This window comes from Furipterus horrens, unplaced genomic scaffold, assembly GCF_987537825.1.
Source record: "Furipterus horrens unplaced genomic scaffold, mFurHor1.1.pri manual_scaffold_7, whole genome shotgun sequence".
Taxonomy (NCBI): Eukaryota; Metazoa; Chordata; class Mammalia; order Chiroptera; family Furipteridae; genus Furipterus; species Furipterus horrens.
The window spans coordinates 115584490-115611915 of record NW_028327177.1 but is presented as its reverse complement, the minus strand read 5'-3'; the positions used below and the strand labels follow the sequence as shown (position 1 = coordinate 115611915).

The 27426-nt window shown below is 38.7% G+C and overlaps 1 protein-coding gene across 2 annotated transcripts in view; it reads right to left on the bottom strand.

Annotated features, from left to right (window-relative positions):
- Positions 1-27426, bottom strand: part of CPNE4 (copine 4) — a 433285-nt gene that overhangs the window by 351120 nt on the left and 54739 nt on the right. The window lies entirely within an intron of this gene.

Here is a 27426-nt window from a genome sequence, read left to right as displayed (position 1 = left end):
TTGGCACCATGATACAAGTGAGCATCAATATGATATGGCTGCAGCCACCACAGTGAAAAGCAGTGTTCCCAATGAACTAGTAGTCAGAGGAAAGGAAGATTCAAGAGACTTCCTGAATGATGTGGCCGTGAATAGCAGAGAGATCTCACATGTCAGCTCACGGGTTTGGAGAGGAGGACAGGAGGTCTGGACACCTAAGATTAACAGTGTAAACAGAAGTATACATATCCTTATAATTTGAAAGGGTGCATTACCATAAAATCTGCTGGTTCAGTTACCAGGCCATAGTATAGAACCCTGAAAGGAAACCTGGCTCTCTGATATATGACAGATTAGGCCACTAAATACCTCTGTGTCAAAGCAAGGCCTAGCCTAAGTCCCCTTTCAATCATCCAGTAAACAAATATCTACTGAGTTGTGTTTTGTGTCATGTTCTGTGAGAAATGCTGGTAATTAAGTGACAAACAAGACTGACCTGGACCCCATCTTCATGGAAAGGACAGTCATTTAACAAATAAGTATACAAATATGTACCTAAAAAATTGAATAAAGGCCATGAAGAAAGACTATAAAGTATGATGGGATATTATAAGAGGAGTGACTTTGGGGGCCAGAGAAGAATTTTCTGAGGGACATTTAATTTGAACCTGGTGGGTGAGGAGGAGTCAACCACGTCAAGAAAAGTTAGAATAATATTCAGTATTCAGTATATGCAAAGTTTCTGAGCTTGCCTGTATTTAAAGTTGGTCAACGTAGCTGAGGCACTGAGAACAGGAAGAAAATGAGGATTAAGAGAAAGTCAAAGGTCAGATCACATCTTGTAGACCACATTGAAGATTTTGGGTTGCAATCGTAGTAGTGAGTGACATGACATATGTCAATCCATGAAGAATCACTCTGGAACAGTGTAAAGAGTGAATTGGGTAGAACGAGAATAAAAGTGAGAAGAACGACTAGGTGGTCATTACAGTCATGAAGTCAGAAGATGAAACCTTGGACTGAAGCAGTAGCAGAGGAGAAGGGGAAAATGGGTGGATTTGATAAGTAACTTTTTGGGAGGGGAGTGGGGCATGCGAGTCAAAGATGAAAATATTGCTTATATTCATGGCATGACCAAATGAGAAGAGAGACACTGGAAAAGGAAGAAATATAGAACCAGAGATGGAAATGGAAATAAAAAGTTCTGTTTTGATAGAACTATGTTAAGTGCTGCTGTAAAGCCACTGAAGATAAGGACTTAAAGGTGACCATTTGAATTTAGGAAGAACATGTTGACTTTAACAAGATCAGTTTATAGAATAACAGGTACAGAGTCTAGATTGAGATGAATCAAAATGTGAATGGGAGGTAAGGAAATGGAAGCATCACATTTACAAAGATTTTTCAGAAAGTTTGTTATAAAATGTCATTGAGAGATGCAATATCAAGAAAGTGTTTAAAAGCTGAGGTTTACCATGACATGGAGGCAGGCTGCTAGGAAGAATCTAGTTAAATAGCAGAGATTAAAGCTGCAGGAGTTTGCAGGAATACTTGCTAAAGCAAAGTTCATGAAAGTGACAAGGGATGGTGTCTAGAGTATCTGTGGAGGCACCAGCTACTGATTAGAAGAGGGATGCTTCTACCATTGAACAAGAAGGAAGGAAATGCAGGTAAGTCTGTGGATATGATGGTAGGAAGAGGGAAATTTCCCACTTGATGGCTTCTATTTCTTCTTTGAACAGAAGGTTGGGAGGAGGTGGGAGTTTAAAGATTTAAGGAGGATGAAGGAGATTTAAAATACATTTAGTGATTAAGGAAAAACTCACTAAGAAAATTTAAATAATATGTTTTAGCATTGTTGAGGGCCCAGTTGAAGGTTGATGCTCATAAACCAACATGATACAACACAATCCTTTCCCAATGTGTGATTCTCTCCAGAGGTCTTGAGTTACATCTCTGGATATGGGCACTCAGTTTTATTCAGTTGGGTGGAGATCAGGCAGTTGTTACAATGACAGAGAGAAGGGCAAGGAAGTTAAGGTTATTTGCAAGAGAGAGAGAGAGTAAAATGAAGGCCAGTAGAATATAATCTGGATAAGATAAAAATACAACAGGAAGTACCTAATACAAAAATTAAAAGAATCAATAGCTTGAACTTCCTGATTAGGTCTTAGAATCATTGTATAGAGATAATTGAGCATGTGAATTGGAAAGAGGGATGGCTGAATTAGCAATATTGGAGGTAGGGTACTTTGTATGATGACAAAAGTCAACAGCACGGAAGACTGGAAAAGTGGAGTACAGGAAAGTAAAAGGTCACCAAAGACAGAAAGAAATCAATGAAATGGGAGGTCTGAGTCTTTTGGGGGAATGTTTAAAGTAGATGTCAAATTTTTTAGGATAATAGCAAAAGGCAGGGAGCCAGGTGTGAAATGGTATGACCAAGAGGTAAGGGGAGAAGATAGCATGATTTGATAATGTAGCTTTGAAAAATATACTCTGATTGAGAAGGCTGCAGGGAAAGTGGTACCTTAGAGGTTCAACCTGATGTCAACCTAGACAAAACAGAGAATGGAATGTTTGTATTAGAAGTAAAACATTTAGAGAAATTTGTTGTTTGGAGAATTCTAGAAAACACCACCTGAAGTGGGTTTTTGGACGGAGAGGACAATGTTTAGGGTCTATAAACAATAGGGGTGGGTTGGTGGAGGGGTATGAATTTCTCTTAATGCATTAAGAAAACCAATAAATGATTTAAGGCTGAAACAACCAGTGTACAGTCCAGGAAATTATCAACAAAATGAAAAGCAATGTGTGGAATGGGATAAAAATATTTGCAAACCACATATCCAATAAGGGGTTAATATCCAAAATATATAAAGAACTCATACAACTCAATAGAAAAATACCCAAATAATCCAATTTTTTTATTTGGGTGAAGGACCAGGATAGACATTTTTCCAAAGAAGGCATATAAACAGCTAACAAGTACAGGAAAAGGTGTTCAATATCCCTAATCATGAGGGAAATGCAAATCAAAACCACAGGGAGATAATCACCTCATGCCTGCTAAGATGTCTCCTGTCAAAAGGCAAGAGATAAATGTTGTAGAAAAAAAGGGAACCCTTGTGCACTGTTGGTGGGAATGTAAATTGTAAAGTCAGTGTGGAAAACAGTATGGAGTAAAAATAGAACTAACATATGACCCAGCAGTCCTACTTCTGAATATATATCTGAAGAAAATGAAATCACTATCTCCAAAAATATCTGCATTCCCATGTTTATTGCAGAATTATTCACAATAGCCAAGTAAAAGGAATAATGAAAAATATATATGTGTTTGTGTGTAGACATACATACATATATATTCGTCGTCGGCAGCCGTCCGTCTCGAGAGACGATGGTGTAGCTTCTTAAGAGTCTATCTGCACCGCCGAGAATGGCTGTGCAGTCCGACTCGGGAGTGACACGGTATCTGTCTCCTCCCGTGTTAAATCGACATCTTGCGATGACGCTGGAGTGTCCTCTCCAGTGAAGCTGAAGCTACAGAGCCTGGGCAGGGTGATATGGAGGGTCTGCTGTTGCCCATGCAGCAGACCCCCCCTCTCTTCGCAGCTGAAGGGTCCAAGGGAAAGACGGAGTCGATACAGCTTGGGTTCAGGTGCGCCGCAGGAGTTGCCGGTGTTGACTACAACGTCAAACCGCCTTAGGGACTCCGGCTCCGGATTTTCTGTCGGGGTTTACTCCCTTAGCCTTTCCCCTGAAGAGGTATGCCGCAAAGCAGCGGAGGTTTTTTGGAGTCAGAGTTTTCCTTCTCTGATGTGCCCTGACTGGAAGATCGAACCAGCGACACTTAGCTCGCTATGTATGTGTATACATGGTATATTATTCAGCCTTTAAAAAGAAGAAAATTCTGCTACTTGCAACAATATAGATGAAACTGGACAACATTATGTTAAGTGAAGTAATCTGGACAAAGAAAGGTAAATACTGCATGATATCACTTACATGTGGAGTCAAGGAAGGAAGGAGGGAAAAAGGGAGGAAGAGAGGAAGGGAGGGAAATGGACTAAGCATGCTATATAAATTTATAATTATCAAGATAATATTAAAATAAAAATACAGGTCTTCTCAAATATCACTTGTAAAAAAAAAGGAAAAGATAAGTGTTTTTTAAAAACTTGATAAAGCATCACACAATAGTAGTATATAGATACTTAACATTTTAAAATTTCAACTCAAAAGTCAGCATTTAATGGACAAACTCAAGGGGTATCTAAGTAAGGTCAGGGATATTCATCATCATGACTACTGTTCAGCATAATAGTAAATTCAAACTACACTAAAATACATACCAAATTTCTGAAACAAAGATAAAAGGTTGCCAATATATTGTTGTCAATGCCTTGAGGAATGGGTGCGCTCATACACCAACAATGCAAATTGGTACGCAGCGTATACTGGGAGTCTTAGCAATACTGTTTAAAACTATAAAGGCATATACCTTTTGACCCAGCCATTCCTATACACAAAGTTATTCATTACAGCATTATTTGAAATAGCTAAATATTGCATACAATCTAAAAGTTTAAAAATAGAGAATTGGTTAAATAAGTTAGTGGTATATCCAAACAATGATCAGATCTAGGGTGAAGAAAAAATAAAGAACTATTGATTCAGGGGAAAAGAAGGCACGGAATTCCAGATGTGCAGATTTTGTGAACAGGAAGCAATGCTTCCCAGGAGAGGTGAAGATGGCAATGTCTTTTCTCCTCGTAGTCAAGCTGACCACGAGAGTCTCAGAAACTGACTGTGAGTAAGTGAATCATGCTCACTAAGTCTGCCTGAATATTCCAAATAATGCATCAAACTAGAGATGTCATGGGCTCTGAGGAGGAGGATGGAGTTTAATAAAACACAAAGAGAGAGGAGAAAAATTAAGATTTATGGAGGAACTATGATGTTCTAAGGCACTATTAGTCAGTTTTAAAATTAATTACTTCCTTTTAATGTTCACAATACCTAGTGACAATTATGCTGGAGCTGGCTTGCACTGGCTCCAAGAACCTGTTAGATTTTCAGGAATTTTGCAAGCTTGTTGTTAAACACGGCCATTACTAAAAACTAAACTATATAAATTTAAAATTAAATTATATTTAAAGCATGGCAATAAATACTCAAAACTCATCCCTTCCTAATTGTTTGACTACATTTTACTGCTATCTATGCTCTTAAGGTTATTTATATTTATTATATATAAATACACAGTAAGGAAGGAAATACTGAATAATGGTGTTCTGATGTTACCATGGTGGCTTGAAATCAGCTAGGTTAGGGCTCTTTACAGCTCAGAAATTAGGAAACACTGCCAATCAGAGTTTTTTTTTCTCCTTTCTTTCTTCTTTTTGAAGGTTGTTTGTTGAACATTTAGCAGCTACCACCAGTTAGACTTCTGTGAAATAAGTCTAATTATCTCTGACTGCAGATGAGAAGACTCAGGTCCAAACAGAAGTTATTTTTGAAAAAGTCATGCAGTATATCTGATGCTATTTACTGTTCCTTTAAAGCAAAATATTATATATAAAGGTGACTTGATGAAAGATTAAAGAAGGTTAACACTTCTGGTTCAGAAGATGCATATTTTAAAACACAAGACCAGGCCTACCATTTCTTAGAGTCTCATGACCCTCTTAGCACATATCAGGCGCTCAATAAAAATTTGCCTCCTGTGGCTTACAGATATTTTATTGTTTTTTCTAATACATATAAAATGACATAATTATACCTTGTTTCACAGAAAGAGACTTCTTTCTCTTAAAATATAATATAAGCTTCAAAAGATGCCTAAATTCTCTAATGGTACTGGAATGCTTATTAAATTGAGTATTCCTTTATTTTCGCCAAACAATTTGTTTGACTTGAAAATCATTTGATTCCTTTTAAAATTTCTTAATGTAATAAAGTGGACCAGTATAGCTTTAAAAAAACTGAAAAACATTTTGGAAAACATGAAATGATTCCAAGAAATTAACTAAAATTCTATTTTTCAACTTTCCAGTATTCATGGGCCATTACCAACTGGGATAAGAAAGTTGTCTATCAATTGAACATAAGAAATAGTTACTAAATGTCTTATTTACAAGGTACTTAACTGCATTTTCTCTCCTCAAAATAATGTCATTTAGTAACAAAAAGTATTAAAAGCATATTTTCTAATTATAAAATTTACATGTGATAAATTGTGAAATAACTCTGTAAAGCTTTAAGAATCAAAACCAAGATCATCTATAACCTTGCCACCTAAAAGTTACCACTGTTAACATTTTGACAGAATTCCTGATGCACATGGGCACCATCATTTTATTTTTTTGAGTTAAAAACTGAAGAGCAAAATCTTACCCCAATTCCTTCAATCTGGAGTCCCAGGATTTTAAGCAACTGTTATCTTTCATCTCCACTGAGGAATCCTCCCAAACTGGCAATGGATCTCCATCTCTCCCAGTCTCCCATCCCCTACCTTTACCCCCATGAAACCTACTTTATCACCCTAGTCTTTTTTTCTGGCCAAAGGATTCATTTGAGTAACTTTGGTAAGGAAACACTTCCAGTCTTCTAATGCCTATAATGATATTATCATTCACAGAAAGAAACATCAGCTGCCTCATCTGTAAAGTGATCTCCAAAATTTCTTTCTGCTAACCTATGCAAACAATACAGAAATAGGGTTCAGGTGCAGGCTCTGGAGTCCAAAAAAGTTGGGTACCTTTAAACAACTTACTTAACCTCTCTGTGCCTTGTTTCCACAGCTATCAATGATTACTATAGGCCCAGAATCCCTTATCTGAAATCCTTGGGATCAGATGTGTTATGGAAATTGAGAAGCTTTGAAATTTACAAAGGCAATAAAGTGGATGCAAAGTATCATCTGTAACACCCACAGAGGGCATTACATTATCTATTGTATATTTAGTAATGTCCCCAGAAGGGTTTGGGGCAGCACTCTGTCATCAAACACATTTATATTCATTCCTGAAGCCAAAATGTGGATATCCACACCAGGTAACATAAATGAAACCTTTAAGTAGCTTCCCATCATCTCAAGTCAGGTCTTCCCACCAAGGGAATTTAAAAAATCTGGTCAAGTTTTACTGCAAATAAAAAACTTAGAAAACTTTTTGTTTTGAGGAGTGTAGGAATTTTAGAATCTTGAATGAGAGATTGTAACTCGTTATTACTTCATAGGATTGTTGTAAATGGGAAGAGTTTATTGATCACAGGGCCTGGTACATTATGAGGACTTGATTAATGTCACTATAGCAATAACAACTTATTATTGCTATTGCTGTTACTATTTCTTATTCAAAAGCCTTCTTGTGCCTACCCACTTCTCTCCACTGTCACTGCAATTTGCATTAATTCTGATCTCCATCTTTTCTCACCTGGACTCTTGAATTAACCTCTAATTGATCTCCCAGCCTGGTCCAGTCTCTCCCATACACTCATCTTCCCCTGTGAGCAAAGGATTACTCTAAAAACACAAGTGTGATCACACATCTCCCCTACTTATTATCCTCCCCAGCTTCCTGTCACTGACTCCAGTAAGTCTAAATCATCCAGTAGGATCTACAAAACCAGTTCTTGCTCTGGTCCATACCTCTAGTTTCTGCTTTATTTCCTCCTAAATCCTTCTTTGTACTTTCCTCTGCAGCAATGCCTCTTTAAGTCCCATCAAACATATAACAGCTTTGCAAAACTTTTCCTTCTGCCGGTGATGCTAATCCCTGTTAGCCACTTGATGAATCCATAGTTAGCTTTTGATGTCCCCTTTGGGAAGCACTTCCTCCTGGCAGCCTTCCCCGATGGATCAGGTACCCCATCACACATGCCACAAACCATTATCCTCTCTGTTGTCACTCTGCCACATACATAAGTCCACCATCATACTTATAACAGAGGATTGGAACTGGTTTGCATCTATGTCTCTCTCTTTGAAAAAAGGGACTATATTTCCAGCTCGAAACTTCTAGCACCTACCCATAGTCAATACTAAAAATGTTTACCAAACTGCATCCCAGGTATTTATTTATGATAAGGTTAACCAGACATCAAATGTTTTTCTCCTAATGATAGTAGAGATGAACCTCTTCCTCTCTTTTTGCCAGAAAATAATCTGTCCAGGGAAAGCCCAGAGAAGGCTGCCTGGTGTCCTCCCTTCAACAGTGGAAGGTGACAAATGACTGCAGGATGTGGGCAATTGCTGTATTCTTGAGTAACATCCAAAAAGGCGTAAGAGGTGAGACAAATGGCTGAGAGACCCCACAGGGTGTTATGTGCAGCTTCTCTGACTAAAGGTTGCTCCTGGCTATCAGTATTGTTAAAATTTCACTTTCCGCAACAGTAGCAGCACCAGGGGAAATGTAAGGACCAGAGCTCAACTCATCCTCAGCAGGCTAAGTCCCATGATGCCAAAACCCCAGACAGGGAGGAGCTGCTCTCCATCCATCTCTCTACAGATGATGAGGGAGAAAGGGAGCCATTTCTAGTCTGACTGTGTCCACTTAAATGAAACCTATTTACATCTTAATTTTTTCCCCTCCTATGACAGTGTTTATCAAAGATGAATATTTCAGTGCTAGAAATATTATCATCCTTCCAAAAGCTCCAAATGCCAATATGCATGTAATGGTGAGAGAAGATGCTTGGAACTCGTCTGTGGTGTGACAATGGAAAGTAAGACACAAGGAAATTAAGTAAAAGCTATGTATGTGCCACTTCAGGACCGGCAGATGTTTCACCACAGACGGCCTACAGAACACAGTGAGTATTCATGCAGTCCCAAGTTCCAGACACTGGAAATAAATTCTTAGATAACCATGTCCCTAAGTGGTATATGTGTCGGCTACGAGGTTAGGCTGGGTTTTAATACTGCATTTGCCATAAGTCATGAAGCCTTGAGAAAAACTACTGATTTTCTCTCTCTGAGCCACAGTCTACTCATATGGATAATGGGAAAAAGAATAATGGTCGATCACTTATATTCTTTCCAGATACTACGCCACGTAGTTTTACTTATGTCATCTTGGTCTTCCTAAAACCTGGTGGTGGAGATGACATCAAGTTCATTTTATAAATGAGTTTCAGAAAGATTATGGGACTTGTCCAGTATCACACTGTGATGACCAAGGAGGTGTATGGCTCAGATCTTCTTTCAAACACCCTGCTGCAAGGAGGGTCGCTGGATACCCTACAGCTGCCAATCCTGCGAGTCCACAGCAGTATTCACCACTGAGGCCCCACTCTCCCACGGTTGCTCCCAGCCAATGATTGAGAATGATTCTAGAGAGAGAGAGAGAGAGATGGGTCATTCCAGCCCAAAGCAGACTCCCTGATGGGCAGTCTTTGCTCTGCGGACCTATATTGTCTGGCTGAGATTTTCTCAGAGCTGGACTGAAGTCTGAAGTTTTTCTTGTCCAATCAATCCTCCCACCTCTTCGCTGTCCTTTCACAGACCTCAGACTTGTACTCAATCTAAAAGTTCTTCCCACCTAATCTGTTCTCTTCCTCTTTATTCTTTGCAGTTATTTCCCTCAAATAAATGTCTTTCATGTCTCATTCCACCTTGGCATCTCCTTCGTGGAGGACCAAAACTGGTACACAGAGAGTGACTGTGACCCACGCCTCAGGTCCTAAGAGGATTCAGTGAGGACAGCAATGGATAATGAGATAATGCTTGTGAAAATTCCCAGGCACTGCGGGCAGGGAGGCCACCGCCCACCACCCTTGGTACACCTGAACCACTTTTGCTAGGTTTTCAAAATAGACATAGTCCACATGCATCTCACATCTACTAGAAGCTATGGTGTTGGTCATACATAATATTTTTTTAAAAGAATTACTTGGGGTTCAATTTACAGTGCATTGAATTAAACATTTTAAAGAAAACTCACTGTCACTTCCTATCTTCACATTGTTGTAAAACCATCACCTCTATCTAGTTCCAAAACATTTCCATCACTTCTAAGTAAAATCCCTATCCCTTAGTTTTCCCAACTACTGACCCCAGCCCCTGGCAACCACCAATCTGAATTTTAACTCTATAGATTTCTCAATTCTGAATTATTTGTATTAATGAAATCATACAATATTTATCATTTTTAGTCTGGCTTCTTGCACTTAGCATAATGTTTTGGAGGCTCATTCACTTTGTGGTATGAATTCACTTTTATGACTAAATAATATTCCTCTGCATGGATGTATTACAATTTGTTTATCCATTCATCTGCTGATAATCATTTGGGCTGTTTCTACTTTTTTGCTCTTGTAAATGGTGCAGCTGTGAACATGCACACGAATGGTTTTCCATTCTCTTGGGTTTGTACCTAGGAATGAAATTGCGGGGTCATTTGGCAATTCAATATTTAACTTTCTGAGAAACTGCCAAACTGTTTTCAACAGGGACTGAACCATTCTGCATTCCCACCAGCAATGTACAAGGGCTCTAATTTCTCCATATCCTCACCAAAACTTATTTTCCTTTTTTTAGATTATAGTTATTCTAGTGGGTATGAGGTGGCACCTCATTGTGACTTTGATTTGCATTTCCTTAATGACTAATAATGTTGAGCAGCTTTACATGTGCTGGTTGACCATTTGAATATAATCTTTGGAGAAAACTCTATCAAGTCCATCGTATGTTTTAAAATTTGGTGGGTTATCTTATTGTTGAGTTGTAACCATTTTTTAATATATTCTGACCTTTATTAGATATATAACTTGCAAATATTTTCTCCTATTTTCTAAGTCCTTTTCACATTCTTGATAACATCCTATGATAAATGAAAGTTTTTAATTTTGATAAAGTCTAATTATTTTTTAAGTCGGTCATGCTTTTGGTGTAATATTTAAGAATCCATTGCCGAAGTTGTAAAGATTTACCCTTATGTTTTCTGCTAAGAGTTTTATAGTGTTAGCTCTTCTATTCGGTCTCTGATCCATTTTGAGTTAATTTTGTATATGAGAGCAGACCCCCACAAAAAACAGTATTTATAAAAAATTGTGTATTTACTCTTACATGTTTAAACTTCAGTCACCTTCAAAGCACTCTCCATCTGATGTAATATACTCATCGAGACTTTTCCCCCACTGCTCAAAACAGTTTTTGAACTCATCAGTTTTGTTGCCTTTTAGTGATTCTGCCATTTTTTGTTTCATCTCTTCCACATTGGTAAAATGTTTCTCTTTCAGGACTTTTTACATCAGGGAAACAAACAAACAAAAAGAAGTCACTCAGGGCAAGATTGGGTAAATAGGGAGGGTGGGGCAGAAGGTCATGACATTTTTTATCAAAAACTGCTGAACACTCAGTGCAGTGTGGGCAGGATCACCCATCATGAAATGGGCAAATGCATTGAAATAGTCTTCAAAAAATGAAGCCTCTCACACCAACATCGGCTGGTATATTGATACAGATGGGTTCCTAGAACACTTACCTAGCAGGGGAAGTCTGTACTATGAGGGGCCCATTCTTCAGAATATAATTCTGTTTGGGGGGGAATCCCCCTCATATGGTGTAAGGTAAGAATCCAACTTCATTTTCTTTCCTTTTTTTTTTTTTTGCATACTGATATTTAGTTGTCCCAGTGCCATTTGTTGAAGAGACTATTCTTTCCCCTGTTGACAGGTCTTGGCATTCTTGTAAAATATCAGCTGGCCACAGATTTATGGATTTATATCTGGACTCTCAATTCTATTCCACTAATATATATGTTTTTTTCTTGTGCCTGTACCATATTGTAGTGGCAAGATTTCCTTCTCTTATTGCTGAATAATATTCCAATGCAATATTCCATAGCATTGATCAAATTCATATGAAATTGCAAAGTCTCCTAAATAACCAAAACGATCTTGAAAAATTGCCATAGCTTTTGGATATTTTTAATCATGTTATGTATAATTTCCTTTTGTTCATAGCTAAGAGATTTACTTTTTTGTTTTTATATTTTTTATCCTTGCTGTTACATCATACTCAATGTTTTTTTCTAAATTGAATTACATATGTTACATCATATCCAATGCTTTTCTGAAATTGAATTGCATATGTTAGGTTTTGTTTTCTTTTTTGTGTGTGAGCCTCCTGTGTGTCCCTCAGCTGCCTCCTTTTCTCTCTTGGTTGGTACTCCAACCTGCTTCCAAGCTCCCCTCTGCTACTAGAGTAGAATGACATGCCACACAACGGGGCTTAGGATCTGGTGTCTTTAGCAGCTGCCATCTTGTCAGGTATGTGTTGGTCTCTCTCTGCAGGATGAACCCTGAGCATAGGAAAACACGTTAGGAGGGAACCAATCTGATCAATTTTCTCTCCCTCTGCCCCTCTCTGCACTGCTTCCTGGTAGCCTCCTCTCACACATCCCCCGGAGAAGTCCCCACGAGCTGTGCGGTTATGACTGAATGCCTTTGCAATGAGTTTAGAAGTGGTGGCAAGTACAGCAACATGACTGCCTCACGTCTTTCCTTGCCTGCCATTTACCTATCTTTCTCACTCTCACGGCTGAGCCTTGTGCCTCTCAAAGTGTCAATGTAATAATCTGTGCCCCAGGCTCTGCCTCCCAGTAAGTCCAGACGAGGGTCCTCAGGATAAATTCTACTGCATTTATTGAGACAATATTAACGTTTTTCTCTTTTAATCTCTTTTAGGTGTTGAATATGGTGCTGACACAGACTGACATAGACCTATCCTTCATCCCCAAAATAAATTCTTCTTGTTTATGATGAAACCTATAATTTTACCTGAAGCCTATATAATTTTATTAACAAGTGTCATATCAATAAATTCAATATAAATAAATAAATAACTGGATTTTATTTAGAAATTATTCATTTATGAATCTAAGTAAGATTAGTCTACAGTATTCTTTCCTGTTACTGTCAGCATCTGGATTGAATATCAAGGTAATACTTGTTTATAAAATGAGTTTGGTAGTTTTTTTTTTTTTTCTGTGTTCTCTGAAATATGGGTGAGACAGGGACTACTGGTTCACTGAGGTTTGATAAAATTTGTGTTCAAAGTTTATTAGCCTGATGTATTTCTTATATTTGAGAGATGCAGAAATGATGGGGTCATATTTTTTAACTATCGAGTCTATTTCTTTAATGGATATTGGTTCACTGAGATTTTCTATGTCTCCATCAGTCAATAAAATCTTAACTATTAAAATGGTTTGCATTAAAAATGTGTTTGAAATTTACAGAATGGAAAGCATGTTCATGTCCTATGATCCAGTAAAATTCCACTTTCACATAGTTTTTCTACTGCAATTATCATAAATGTACACAAAATTTATATGTAGGGATGGAAGTACAATACAGAGTTTATTATAATTCCAATAATTGGGGGGAATATAAATATTAAAAAATTGAGATTGTTTTAAACAATATGTTGTATCCACCCAATTGAATACCATATAGCCAGTAAAAGTTATATTCTTGAAAAACATTTAGAGATAATGAGAAAATACTTTAGGTTGGCAAGTGAGAAAAGTCTGTATTTTATATTACTATTTAATTTTGTTTGAAAATGGTGAGATAGAGAGAGAGGGAGGGAAGGAGAGTGAGAGGGAGAAGGACCAGAAAATGGAGGGAGGAAGGGAGAGGTAGGAAGAGGGACAGAGAGAGAAAGAACAAAAGACTGTAGGATATATCCCAAAGTTTTAACCTTGTTATATTCTTCATTAAAAATGTATATCTTTTATCATAAGTATGATGATACTTCTGTCATCAGGAAGAAAACATGCAATGTCACCCCAATAAATCCTCAAAATAATTTTTATAGGAGAATTAAAAAAGTAAAAGTAATACAATTAAAAAGTCCCTAGTTTTCTATAGCCACACTGATCCAGGATGTGGTGTTAGATTATCCTGCATGCAAGGCAGTCTCTCCTAGTTCAATGCCATGTCCTAGTTTGACTGAGTTGGATGCAAAATAACCCTACACTGACTGGAACCCAGTGACAAACTGCTCTCTCATCCATAACTGCTATCGGAGTACATCCCCACTAGAGCCATACTTTTGTCAGAATACACCTAGGGCTTCCTCTAAACTGTTGGGGGGGGGGGAGAAGGAACCCTTTTCCAAAGCATAACAATGTCTCCAAGCCTGTCAGCCTGATCCTGGGACAAATATAGAAGCTTCTGGAATTGTCATGGGATTTAGAAAAAGAAAAGTCTCCACAGTGTACACTAGTATGACCTACATTCCATTCAGCATCAGGTACACAGGAAAGGAGATCCTTATTGTAAAATTAGCTAAATAAGAGCATGCATAGAGCCTTTGGTTATCAGTATTGTTATCAAATTGCTGAAAGGAAGTCATTTGACCTGGGGAATGTATAAATAGAACAGAAAAGGCAGGTGTTTAAAATCTGTAAATTCTGATTCAAACTTCTCACTGAGGCATCAAAACCCGTATGAGGAAATAATCCCTCCGAGTGTCAAAGCTCTTTCAGACTTCCTGCCTTCCAACTCCCTTGCTTAGTTATTCACTCACCAGCTACTGGCTTTGTGGGAGGCATTGTAGCGGGTCAAAGATGTATTGCACACAGCCCCCATCTTCAAGGAGCTTATTCTCAGTGCGTCCTGAAGCCAATGATTATACTGCATCTCCTTTGCCAGAAGGTAGATGAGGCAGAGAATAATTAAGAGATAAAGTTAAGGAAGAGAAATTGCAAAGCTAGAGGGCTGGATGTTTTATCTATCCATGTGGATATGGAAGCTGGAGACAGATGTGAGTTCGGGCAGTAGTTGTTGAGGAAGGGAGGAAAGGAAGACCGAGTGTGATAGAAAACAACGTGGGTGTGATAAGCAAATAATGGGACTTCAAAAATAGAACAGATGATATCTCAGAGCACGAGAAAGACTAGCAGTGCAATTTAGTAAGAACAATAACAATAGGCATCACTTTATAGTTATTTTTTAGATTCTGGGCATTTGAAACACTGTATCTCATGTAATCCACACAGCAACTATGAAGCAGTTATAGATGAACAATAAGTGACTCAAAGACCGAGTGATTTCGCCTGGTTCTTGCTCTAAGTAATGGAGCAAGTATCTGAATCCAGGCAGACTGACACGAGAAACCCATTTCTGTGTACCACACCAGTGGTTCTCAGTGTGGTCCTTAGAGCAGCTAGAAATGTGCATTTCCAGGTCTCCTCCCCAGAGCTTCCAATTCAGAAACTGGGGCCCAGGAAGCTCTTTTAGCAAGTCCTCCGGGGGGATTCTGACACACCCAATGTTTGAGAACCACTGCTATATGTCAGACCCTTAGCAATCAGAGATTTGGAGTGAAATTCCAACTCTCCTATGTACAATACCAGCTGTGTGATGCTTAGCAACCTATGTTCTTTCCTAAGCTTCAATATTCTATACACAGAACAGAGTTAATAATAAGTATTCCTGCATTCCCAATCCTGGAGGGATTTATAATGACTGAAATGAGATAAATGTGAGCAAAGTATCCAGAGCAATGAAGGCTCCATAAATGTCACCTGCAGCCCAAGCTCACTGGCCGTATGCTGTGAATCAGGCAAAAACTGTCTGACCTAAACCAAAGGCCAAGGAGTTAGCAAAGAAGACTGGAGGGACTTGCAGTCATTAACGGGCATCAAAGACACCAAAACATTGACTAATAGGGAAATGACTCAGTGAAATATTGCAACATCTAAGCATTAGCGGGGCCAGGAGGTTCGGAGAGAGAGGCAAGCTATTTATTTTTCATCAGAAGCCATGAGAGCCCTGGCCAGTGAGGCTCATCATCCTGTAGCCAGAAAGACTGCAGGTTTGATTCCCTGTCAGGGCCTATACCTAGGTTGCAGGTTCAATCACTGGTCCAGGCATGTACGAGAGAAACAATGCTTCTCTCCTGCATCAAAGTTTCAATCCCTCCCCTTCTCTCTCCCTTCCTCTCTCTCTCTAAAAGCAATGAAAAAAATGTTCTCAGGAGAGGATTTGTTTTTTTTAAAAAGCCATGAGAAAAAAAAGTCATAAACTCAAACAGTGTCCTTTCAGAACAGATTATCAATCAGCAAGGCCAATGTACCTTAGCAGAACAGAGTGTGAGAGGCAGCACTCAGGCTCAGCCACCAGCTTCTCCCTCAAGGACCACTATGTCACTGGGAACTCACCATCAGGCTATGGAAAGGGGAAAACTGAAACACCCAATTTTAAGTTCTCCTCAAGCCAGTCTAGCTAACTTATGTAACTGCCTATAGCATTGAAGCATGATGGTGCCTCTCTGAAAAATAACAGAAGGTTACAAAGGATGTTTTCACTATCAGATGAAATTTAGAGTGATCTCCTTTTGCTCCCTTTTACCACAATTTCACCCACTTACCTGCAAAGGCATCTAAATTAAAACATTATACAGTGCCCTGAATTACAATGACAATAACCTGTGAATATGAATGTCTAACAGAACCTTCTTTCTTTTGAATGACTAACCACATTATTGTAAGAAATATATCTTCTGAATACAAAAATCCAATAGTAAATTCAAGTATTATATCATACTCTGGGGTACTTCTAAAGATTCGGGTTATTAAAATGACTCAAAAACAGCTTTGAAAGGAAAAGAATTGTAAGCCTGATGATACATTATGTGAAGTACATTAGAGAAAGAATACACTCTTCATACTGAATAGCACAGTATATAATGATATTACTTCAGAAACCATATTGCTTTGAAAATGCTGATAATATCTTCTGTTTGTTTTCATATGATATTTGATTTACCTTTCAATCCACAGAGTTTATTTCAGAAAGTTTAGTCTCGTTACCATAATTTATATGAGAACAAGCAACATAGCTTATTATAGTTGGAGAGGTGTCATAGGAAACAGAGGTCCACAAATGTTCAGCGACCTTTCTAAGGCCACAAAGGTAGGTAGTTAGGGGCAGAATTAGCATTAAAATCTTCATCACCTGCATCTTCATCCAGGGCACTTTGTTCCATATGAACAGGTTTTTATAGAAAGACAACCAGAAAACAAAACAACCCTTTAGAGTAACTATGACCCATAGAATGATGTTTTTCTTTATTTCCTTGAAGAATCATTTCACAATGCTGTATTAGAATTTAAGCATTCTTACATCCTAAAGAAGTGCATTTCAGTAGCTCCTCTGTGGCCCTGGGCAGGTAACTTAATCACTCGGAGCCTTAGTTTCACCACTGGTGAAACAGTAATGATTCTGATTAAGTCCCACAGTTGTCGTGAGGAACAAACATCTGTGATGTTGCCTGACCCAGGAACCCACCCAAAGTAGTGCTCAGCAAATATGCATTATTATAAGGCCAAAGGAAATGGAACGGGGCCACATAGTGTGAGCACGCTAAATTATAGCCTTTCCAATAACCTGAATCATCAGCCAGGACCTCTGGCTGAAACAATCATTAAAACGTGCATTCAATGTATTGCCCCATCACAAAAGTAACCACAAAGGATGGTCTGAACATACAAATCCTAACTGAAAGAGGATCATGGCAGGAAGTCATGTCCTAGGTCAGTGATTTCCTTCAGGAAGGTCAATCTTTGCCTTAACTGAACCTGCCTATTGTTTTTTGCATCCAAGATAACATACCCTTGGAATGACAGAGTAACTCCCCTTTTCCAAACCAGAGCAGGAGACCACGAAACATCACATTGTTATATTTTTCCCTACATACCATCTCTATGTGTTGTAAATGTTCGTTGTTAACTGCCCTGTACCCACCAATGTAAAAGAAGTATGTGTCTCTCTGTTTTACTCTTTATTTCCTCTCAGTGACCTCCCTACTTTGCTTTCTTCTATCTCCCAAAGTTACCACCAAAGAACTTCAGTAACTTCCCCCACTTATGTCTCTTTCTTTGAATCTAATGTATAAAAGGAGCTGTAAAACTGCCATTCTCTGGCATGTTTTCTCAATTCATTGAGATTTTGCTTCACGGCAATTTTTCTCAGCTTCTCTGGGTCTAACTTTCATGCTATGAACAACAACAAAATTTGCTCAGGTGCCCAAAAGCAAACTATACACCATCCTTTTGAGTGACAGCCACTAAAGGAAGCATGTGCTAGAGATATATCTCAAATATTCCTTCATTCTCTTTCCATTCATTCATTCATTCAATAACTTATTGAGAACCTAATATGTAGAAGTTGCTGTTCTAGAAACTTAAACACTTATAATTAATCTAAATAGCGGAGTTTTGTTTTTTAATCCTCACCCAAGGTTATGTTTATTGATTTTAGAGAGAGGAAGGGGGAAAGAGAAAGAGAGAAACATTGATCAGTTACCTCCCATATGTGCCCCGACCAGGGACTGAACCCACAACCTAGGTATGTGCCCTGACTGGGGATTGAACCTGCAACATTTCTGGTGTATGTGAGGATGCTCCAACCACCTAAGCTACCCAGCCAGGGCTAAGTCATGGAGTCTTAAGCAAATAGATGAGCTTCTAGTGGGGAAATGCATCTGTGAAGCCCCTGAAACTAAAAAATTCACAAGTGTGAAAACACATTTTCTTAGTATGAGAAAAGCTCTCAGCAGATTCTCAAGAGAGTCCTTGATTCAAAAAAATGTAAGAACCATTGTTCCAAAAACTCTTCTTGGAACAATATATATTTAAACCTGAACAAGTTCCAAGATTTTGCTATTTGCATATAAAAGGAATCTTTAATGTTGATAAAACACCTTGTTCAAACTTCAAGAGATGCAGCATATATTAATTTACAAATGGACTCCTGAAGTGTCTATAAGCATTTTTTAAAAGAATGTTGAGTTTCTTCCCCAGAGTATAATAATTTCTACAGACCTAGAACAATGCCCTGAACACAGGGAGGACTCCACAACTTCAGTCAAATCAGAATACAGGTCAAAGGGGGAACGAAGTGCCTTATTAAGATGAAAGCAATCCCAAAGTAAAAATATGATTATTAAATTGTCTTCACTTCCTTTTGCTCCTTCAAGTTTTTAAATTATATGAATTGCTTGATAGAAATCATGTTTTGTTTTATTTTGGTTTGTTTAAAGAAAAAATTCGCATGCAGAGTTTTTTGGTGAAACATGAAATCACCCAGGTGACTCAGCCCCTTTACAACCCAGATTTGTCATCCTGCAACTTCTGGCTTTTCCCAAAATTAAAATCACCTTTGAAGGGAAGAGATTTCAGACTGTCAATGAGATTCAGCAAAATATGATGGGGCAGCTGATGGTGACTGAGAGAACTGTGTGAGGTCCCAAGGTGCCTACTTTGAAGGGGACTGAGGTGTCATTGTTCTATGTACAATGTTTCTTGTATCTTGCATCTTCTTCAGTAAATGTCTTTGTTTTTTTAGTTACATGGCTAGATATCTTCTGGACAGACCTCGTATGTGAGTATAAGTGTTGATGGAGGGTTGCTGTTATTGCCCATAATTAATATGGATTTAGAATGAATGGAAATCATCAATTTGAGATGGTAAAAACACTTTCCAACTTTTTTATTGCTGCTTAACAAACCGCCCCAAAACTTAGTGGGTTAAAACAACAATCATTTCATTCTATCTGATGGGTTTTTAGGACAAGAAATTGGGAAGAACTCTGTGGGTGAGTCTTCTGTTCTATGTGGCATAGGTGGGGCCACTTGGTGGTATTTATATGGTGGCAAGTCTGGTTTAGAGAGTCCTATATGTCTTCATTCAAATGCCTGGCACCTTAGTGGGGACAGCTGGATGGCAGGGCCTCATCTCAGTCTGTAAACTATAGTGCCTATCCAACACTATAGTCTAAAGGTAGCTGGATTTCTTATGTGGTAGATCAAGATTTCCAGAAAGAGTATTCCAGGGTGCAATCTGCAAAGCTTCTTAGGACCTAGCCTTGGAAGTCCCAGAACAGCACTTCTGCTGAAATTTATTGGTCAAAAAAGTCCAATTGGGTTATATCTAACTATATGGAGAAGAATTGGATTCTATGTCTCAGTGAGAGGATTAGTAAAGTATTTGTAATCATTTTATTATACCATAAAATAGCAACCTCCTGACTGATTCTCTGATCTCTAAGATATCATTGCACCTAAAAACCCTAGTCACTACATTAATCTTTGATGAGTGAACAGTAACTCCCTTACAAGTTTAAATGCCTTCCTTTTAGCTCCAAGGGGTTATCTGGATTCATTTACAAAATTGCTACTGTGCTACCCATTTCCTTGTCCCTTTCCCAGCCCCCCGCCTGCCCACCAGTGCACTCCCCACCCTTTACTCCCTTGCTATAGTCCCTGGAAGTCTAACCTGTAGAGGCTATATCAGTGGCTCCCTTATCCCTTAGTATCTCCTTGGAGGCAGCCTATGGGAGGTCCTGGCAGGGGAGTAAAGGACAAGAGGAGAGTAAAAGGGGCATTGCTTCCTGGCTTCCTTCCTCCTGGAGCATTGTGGTTGGTCACGTTCCTCTAGCTGAGCACAGGTTACAGCTCTGGCCAGGCATCCCTCCTCTAGAATGATAAATACTTTTTTCTAATTTCAATAACCCCTTTATTGAAACAATTCTGAATTAAATCTATTTAAGGCCTCTTTGAGGTTAGTGTTAAGTAAAAGTACAATACTATATTCTTAGATTATTTTTTCTTTTAACATTAAAATATTGTAATGAGAAATCAATAGGAAATTACTATAGAATTCACTTCTTGAATTGACCCTATGTCAAAAAAACAACAACAAAAATACTCCAACAAAAAGTTGATCATCAACAGACTAGAAGATTTGAAATATCTCCTCACTTGGACCAGAAGATATGAGATAGTCCCTCGGTTAGATGACATGCCTGAAATATCTTACCAGGTAATCCTGACTTAGATGCAATTGAACTTAGCAAACATTTATGAAGTACTTACCTCTCTCCCACTAGCCTGTGGACCCCTCATGGCCCAGGATGTGCTTATTTGCCTTTGTTCTCCCTTCATTTAGCTCTGTGGCTGGCACTTGATAGATATTTAATGTTTATAGAATGAATGGATAGACAAAGTAATGGATGAGAGAATGGCAAAGCACATATACTTAAGAGATGAAAATGCACATGTCAACCAAAGCTCAGAATTGAGATTATGAAATTTATCTTCCTATCCTAGGGAGAAAAAAAGAATATTAAAAAAAAAAGCTTATCCTTTCAAAGAACAATAAATATTGTTCTCTCAGAGTCTTTGAAGCCAAATGACTAAGGGTTATACAGTAGTCCCTCTCTATACTGGGGTTCACTTATCGCGACCTTACTGTATCGCAGGATTGTTTAAAATATTATATTTAATTATTTGTCACAGGTTTTTCACTATATCGAGGGATTCTGCAGTACTGTATATGTATGTTGTTACGGTTACATAGGTTTAAGAGTGTAGAACAAATGTAAGGTTCCTACTTCATAGGCGGGGGGTCTAGAACATAATACCTACGATAAGTGAGGGAATACTGTACATCAACACCCCCTGAAACACAAAGGTCTCACTGCTGTCAACAAGTACTCACTCCAGTATAAAATATATATATATATATATATATTTGTTGACATATATACACATGTATGTGCATATGTGTGTGTATATATATATATACACATATATACATATACATATGTGTGTATATATATATGTTGTTCTCTGCCTGGTAAATTCCCCAAGTTCAGTTGGCCAACTCTAAGCCTTATCATAGGATTTAGAATTAGCTTTTCTATTTAAGCACACAGAACTAGACAAACACCAACTCCCAGTGACCTTTGTTTCTCTATTAAATAAATAGATGGCATTACTGGGGACATAGAACACTGGTCTTTCCTGTTGGAATTTCACAGGAGAAACATTATACCACACAGGAAGTTGCTGCTGTCATGGAACAAAGAATGCTCTTACCTCTGAGAAGAATCCCTCTAACAGTTTCAAAGTGTCAAGATGTCATTTCTATACCCCAGCCCAGGAACTAGAAGATGACAATGAGGAGAAGGCCAAAACCATGGATAGTTCTGCTATAGAAGGTAACTCTGAACTGGGCCAGAGGAGACCTAAGTTCCCATCCTTCCTTTGTCCCTCCCTCCCCAGGTTACCTTGGGCAAGCCAGACATGTTTCTGGGATTATGTTTCCTCCTCCATTAATGGGAGGGTTGGGCCAGATGTTCCCAATGGATTCATCCCAGACCTAGCATTCTAAGATCACATGTTTCAAAGAAAGCACAGCAGCAAGACACTAAGTTTTACTCTTAATATTTCCTTGAACTCTCAACTTTCTCATATACTTTTTAAAAAGAGAATTGAAACATAACAAAGGTCTATAATTCAAGTTAAATTCCAACTTCTTCCCTATCATATGTATATAAGCTCCCTAATTCATCACTTGGTTCTGAAACTCCAGCTGGACATAATAGAAGAGTGTGATTTAACTTGAACTCTCTGTATCTAGTGACTTGTAGAAAGTCATTTTATATCATATTAATGGTGTCATAGCTACCTTAAAAGCTACCAAAACCTGAGCTTAGGAGAAGGAAAGAATGGATGAAGCTTCTTAGATGGTTTCCAGATTTTTAGGTGATCTTGAAATAATTTGTGTGATTTCAAGTTCTACCAGCCTCTCTGTTCTATGGACTTATTTTCCTTCTCCCCCCCAGAGCTCATCTAAGTGTAGGATAAAAAAAAAAAGTCAAGTGTTTTCCTGACAAAAATTCAATGTAATAAAAATAGAAATAAGTAATGATAATAATGATGATGATATCTGATATTTATGTAGTCCCTAGTATGAACTAGGCATGATTCTAAGTGCTTCACATATATTAATTTATTCTTCAGTACAACTCTAAATAGTAGAGAACAGTATTACCCTCACTGGCAGACAAGAAGCTGAGGATCAAAAAGTTTAAGTAATTTTTTTAAGGTCTCCCAGCCAGAAAGTGGCATAGCTGGGATGCACCCAGACAATTTGATTCCAGAATCAAAGCCTTCAACGTATTATGTTGAATAACTTCTACCCGCATAGAAATTTATTTCGAAGAAATCTGGAAGGAATGATTTGAATCGTTATAACAGTAGTAAAATGAGTATGGGTGTTTATCTCTAAGGTCAATTTAATCTGTCTATGTGCAAAAGCACATATCTTGTCAAAAAAAATTGGTTTGTGGAGCATAACATTGATTTTTTTTTTTTTTACCCTAAATATTCAGCACAGATTAGCAAGATGCCAAGCCACAAAATGTGCATTCTTTGGGCTCTTTACCCAAACTACAGGACCATACCAAGTTGCTTTAAATCACCATGGCAACAAGAGCCAGTGGTGATGCCCCCATATAAACAGACAGGGGAAGGGCTGTCATTAAAATCTTGTTTGTGGTACAAAATAGGCATTTGGGGAGAATCTACTCTGTGGGAGATATTTTACTTTAGAAGGAAAACACTCTTGCTTTTGTCAGAACTTTCTGTTCTCAGATCTTCTTAATATATAGTTATTCTTTCTCCCTGAAAGTGTTTTAAGAGAGATCTTCTGCTTCCCTTCACAGCTGTATATTGTAAAATCTATTATGTGTGTGTGTGTATATATATTTGTATATTTATATGTGTATATGCCCACATTTATACACATATATACATATATGTATGTGTGTATACATACACATAAAGAAGTGCACGTGTATATACATACATAATGTACACATTCACACACATCTAATAGATAGCTATAAATATAGATAGATATAGATATAGATTTCCCAACTTCTCACTGTGACACATTCATCTCATGATTCTGACATATGACCTGTCCATCTGGAAGCAGATTCACCTGAGAAAGAACACTGAGAGGCACCTTCTCTTCCCTGACTCTAATGAGACAAGGGCCAAACTCAGATGTGATCTGATTCATTTTTCTACCACTGGCAGAAAAAAAAAAGTCTCTGCTTGTTTGCTCCTCCCCTCCCCCATGCTATGTGAAAAGGTCCAAGCCTGTCCCTGTCCCCTCAGCTTGTTTGAAAGAGATGTTGGATACAGAAAGAGAACTATCATTTTTTTTAAGTTATAGCATTAATTTTTAGCAGTGGGTTTGAAACTATCATCAAATTGAGATTATAGCCTCAGAGAAGTTGGCAAAATCTCTTCTGAAAGAGAAAACTGCCTGCCAAATTTTATCTACGTTCTAGAGATTGAATGAGAAGATATTTCAATGTCCCTTTCCACTCTGAATCTGTAAGTTAAGAGATCCAGTAAAGCTCATGAACAGAAATAATAAAGAGCAGGAGAGTCGGCCTGTAGCAAATACAAGTACAGGTTTCCACAGTGTAGTAGAAAAAGCCCTGCCTGGGGAAGAGAAGGCTCCATCCCTCAACTGAGTAAGTGACTCAGATGTAACTTTGCCTAGCTGTCCAGTCCCTCCACTTTGAGAATGGGGGAGGGGATGGATTCAATGACTGCCACCAGCCTTGGCTTCCGAGCTATGGCAAGCCTGGGTGCTGCTGGCTCCAACCTCCGCAGCCCCCATCTCATACCCAAGGCAATCTTCTCATGCTGCTTCTACAGGTTCCAAAGCCTACATTACAGAAATAAACACCCTGACATCTACATCTCTAGAGGGAAAATGCAAGGTGATCCTGAGAGAAAGAAGTAGCTCTGTACCTGTTGCTATCCTAAGGTACTTTGTAGAATAAGGAAACCAGGGTGCAGAACTGCATGTTCTTTGTGCTTCTGTATCAATATAGCTACATGCATGGACATTTATACCTAGTAGGCACAGACTATTATCCAACGAATATATACCAGGTTCCCCTGGCTGGTTTGGCTCAGTGGATTGAGCGTTGGCCTGCGAGCTAAGTGTCGCTGGTTCGATCTTCCAGTCAGGGCACATCAGAGAAGGAAAACTCTGACCCCAAAAAACCTCCGCTGCCTTGCGGCTTACCTCTTCAGGGGAAAGGCTAAGGGAGTAAACCCCGACAGAAAATCCGGAGCCGGAGTCCCTAAGGCGGTTTGACGTTGTAGTCAACACCGGCAACTCCTGCGGCGCACCTGAAGCCAAGCTGTATTGACTCCGTCTTTCCCTTGGATCCTTCCGCTGCGAAGAGAGGGGGGGTCTGCTGCATGGGCAACAGCTGGCCCTCCATATCACCCTGCCCAGGCTCTGTAGCTTCAGCTTCACTGGAGAGGACACTCCAGCGTCATCACAAGATGTCGATTCAACACGGGAGGAGACAGATACCGTGTCACTCCCGAGTCGGACTGCACAGCCATTCTCGGCGGTGCAGATAGACTCTTAAGAAGCTACACCATCGTCTCTCGAGACGGACGGCTGCCGACGACGACGACGATATACCAGGTTATGAGAAAATGGCATACAAATAAGTATAATCATTACGACATGACTTGCAACAGCCAAATAAATGAATGAATAACTGAATGCAAACACTGAAATGTTCACTGGCAAGGGGCAGGTGAAATGGATTATAACTTATCCATGCAATGCAGCTGTGACAAAGAATGAAGTACACTTGTGAATGTTGATATAAAAAGACCTCTAAAGATATGTCATTAGGTGTGCGTGTGGTGGGGGGCAACCTTAGTAAGTTGTCCCTAGGAGTTCTTTTTAAAGCAAAGAATGCTCTCTCATTCCTTTCTCCTTCTTCCCTCTGCTATATAACATATAATCCTTGGAATACAGAAACAGTCCAATTTATAGCAGGAAATCTCTTTAAAGTTCAAAATATGCAGTAAATTCATGGAATTCTAAAGTCTTCCAACTAAAAATTTAATCAGTTACAATTTGTTCAAAATTCAAAACCAATAACTTATGTATGAGTATAACTTCTTAATTCATACCGTAGCAAGCATGCTCATAGCAAAGTTACCTTCCACCCCCCTAAATCTGACATGATCGTCCTTTGAATACAAGAACAAGGAAGAATGAAGTTACACAGACGTTTGCCCTGGATTCTCTTCCTTCGTGTCTGAGGAGCCAAGGAAATATTTCAGGATGTCAGAGATATGGTTTTCCAGGAGGAAACTGAACAAAGTAGTTGCGGCCAAACTCTCCGTCAAAGACAAGAGATGCACAGAATCCCTGGAACCCGCTGATTGACATCAATGTGTCTAATGTGCCTTGCAAGCATCACCAACTCTTCAAGTCACAAATTACTGAATTTGGAAAATAAAAATGAGGAGACAGTTAAGGATACTAAGAAGCAATATTCTCATCTTTTCCTCGTTTGCTTGCTCAAATCAGCATTATCTATCACTACAGAAAAAGCATCTGGGAAAGAAAGCTGGCTTTAGAAGTTGGGGCTGGGAGGAAGGTTCATTTTCATAGGGCCTAATTTTTTTAATATACTATGACCATGGTTTACTCTTCCATCTAAAAAATGTTCAGTTCATGTAAAAACAAGCAAACAAATGAAAACTCAGTAACAACAACAGAAAACTTTAATAAAATTCACCTAAGCTATTTTGCCTTTCAGATCAGCCCGCATGCATGTGGCAATTTGGGTCTGAGACTCTGTAAGAGAAAGTCATCTTTTTGTTTGTTGGTCTGTTATGGTTTCTTTGCTTTTTAAGAGAGTTCAGGAGGAAAAGTAAAAGAGAAGGAAAAAAATAGGAAAAATGTCTCCCCCAGAAGTAATTTCCTGAGATGAATGTCAGAAAATTATGTCTAGCATGAGGCTGCTCAATACCCAAGAGGAAAAGTAATTAAGAGAGGCTTGGGGGGTGGAGGTGAGACTCATACAAAAGATCAAGGAAATTACTTTTGGGTTAGAGGCCAAGGAAATGACCTGGTTGTGTAATGGCTGGCAAAGGATTTGGCAACCAGCTTCTAAATATCTGAAAGGAATAAATATCCAACACTAAAAAAATTAATAGGTGATAAAGGAAAAAAACATTATTATTCTTGATAAACCTACTTTATTTTTTTATTTTTTATTGTTTTTCTATTACAGTTGTCCCATTTTCCCCAGTTGCTCTCCCCTGCCCCACCCCGCCCCTCTCCCACAGTCAATCCCCACCCTGTTGTTCATGTCCATGGGTCATTTTTACTAGTTCCTTAACTAGACCCTTCCCCGTCTTCCTCCCTTTCCCCCCGTCTCCCATCCCCTCTGGTCACTGTCAGTCTGTTCCTTGTTTGCGTGCCTCTGGTTCTATTTTGCTCATTTGTGCTGTTCACTAGTTTCCTGTACTAGGTGAGATTATATGGTATTTGTCTTTCCCCACCTGGCTTATTTCACTAAGCATAATACTCTCCAGATAAACCTACTTTAAGTGAAACTCACTTCATTTCCATTCCCAGTCTTTGTAAAGATGCAAATCAGCTATGAACTAATTCTGTCCAGCACCAATATTCAACTAACCTGGAGTTAAAGGGGTGAAGTGAAGGAGACACAGTGAGAGGGGAACAGAGATCAGAGTCTCCTGTTGCACGCAAGGACTGATAGCAGCAGAGAAT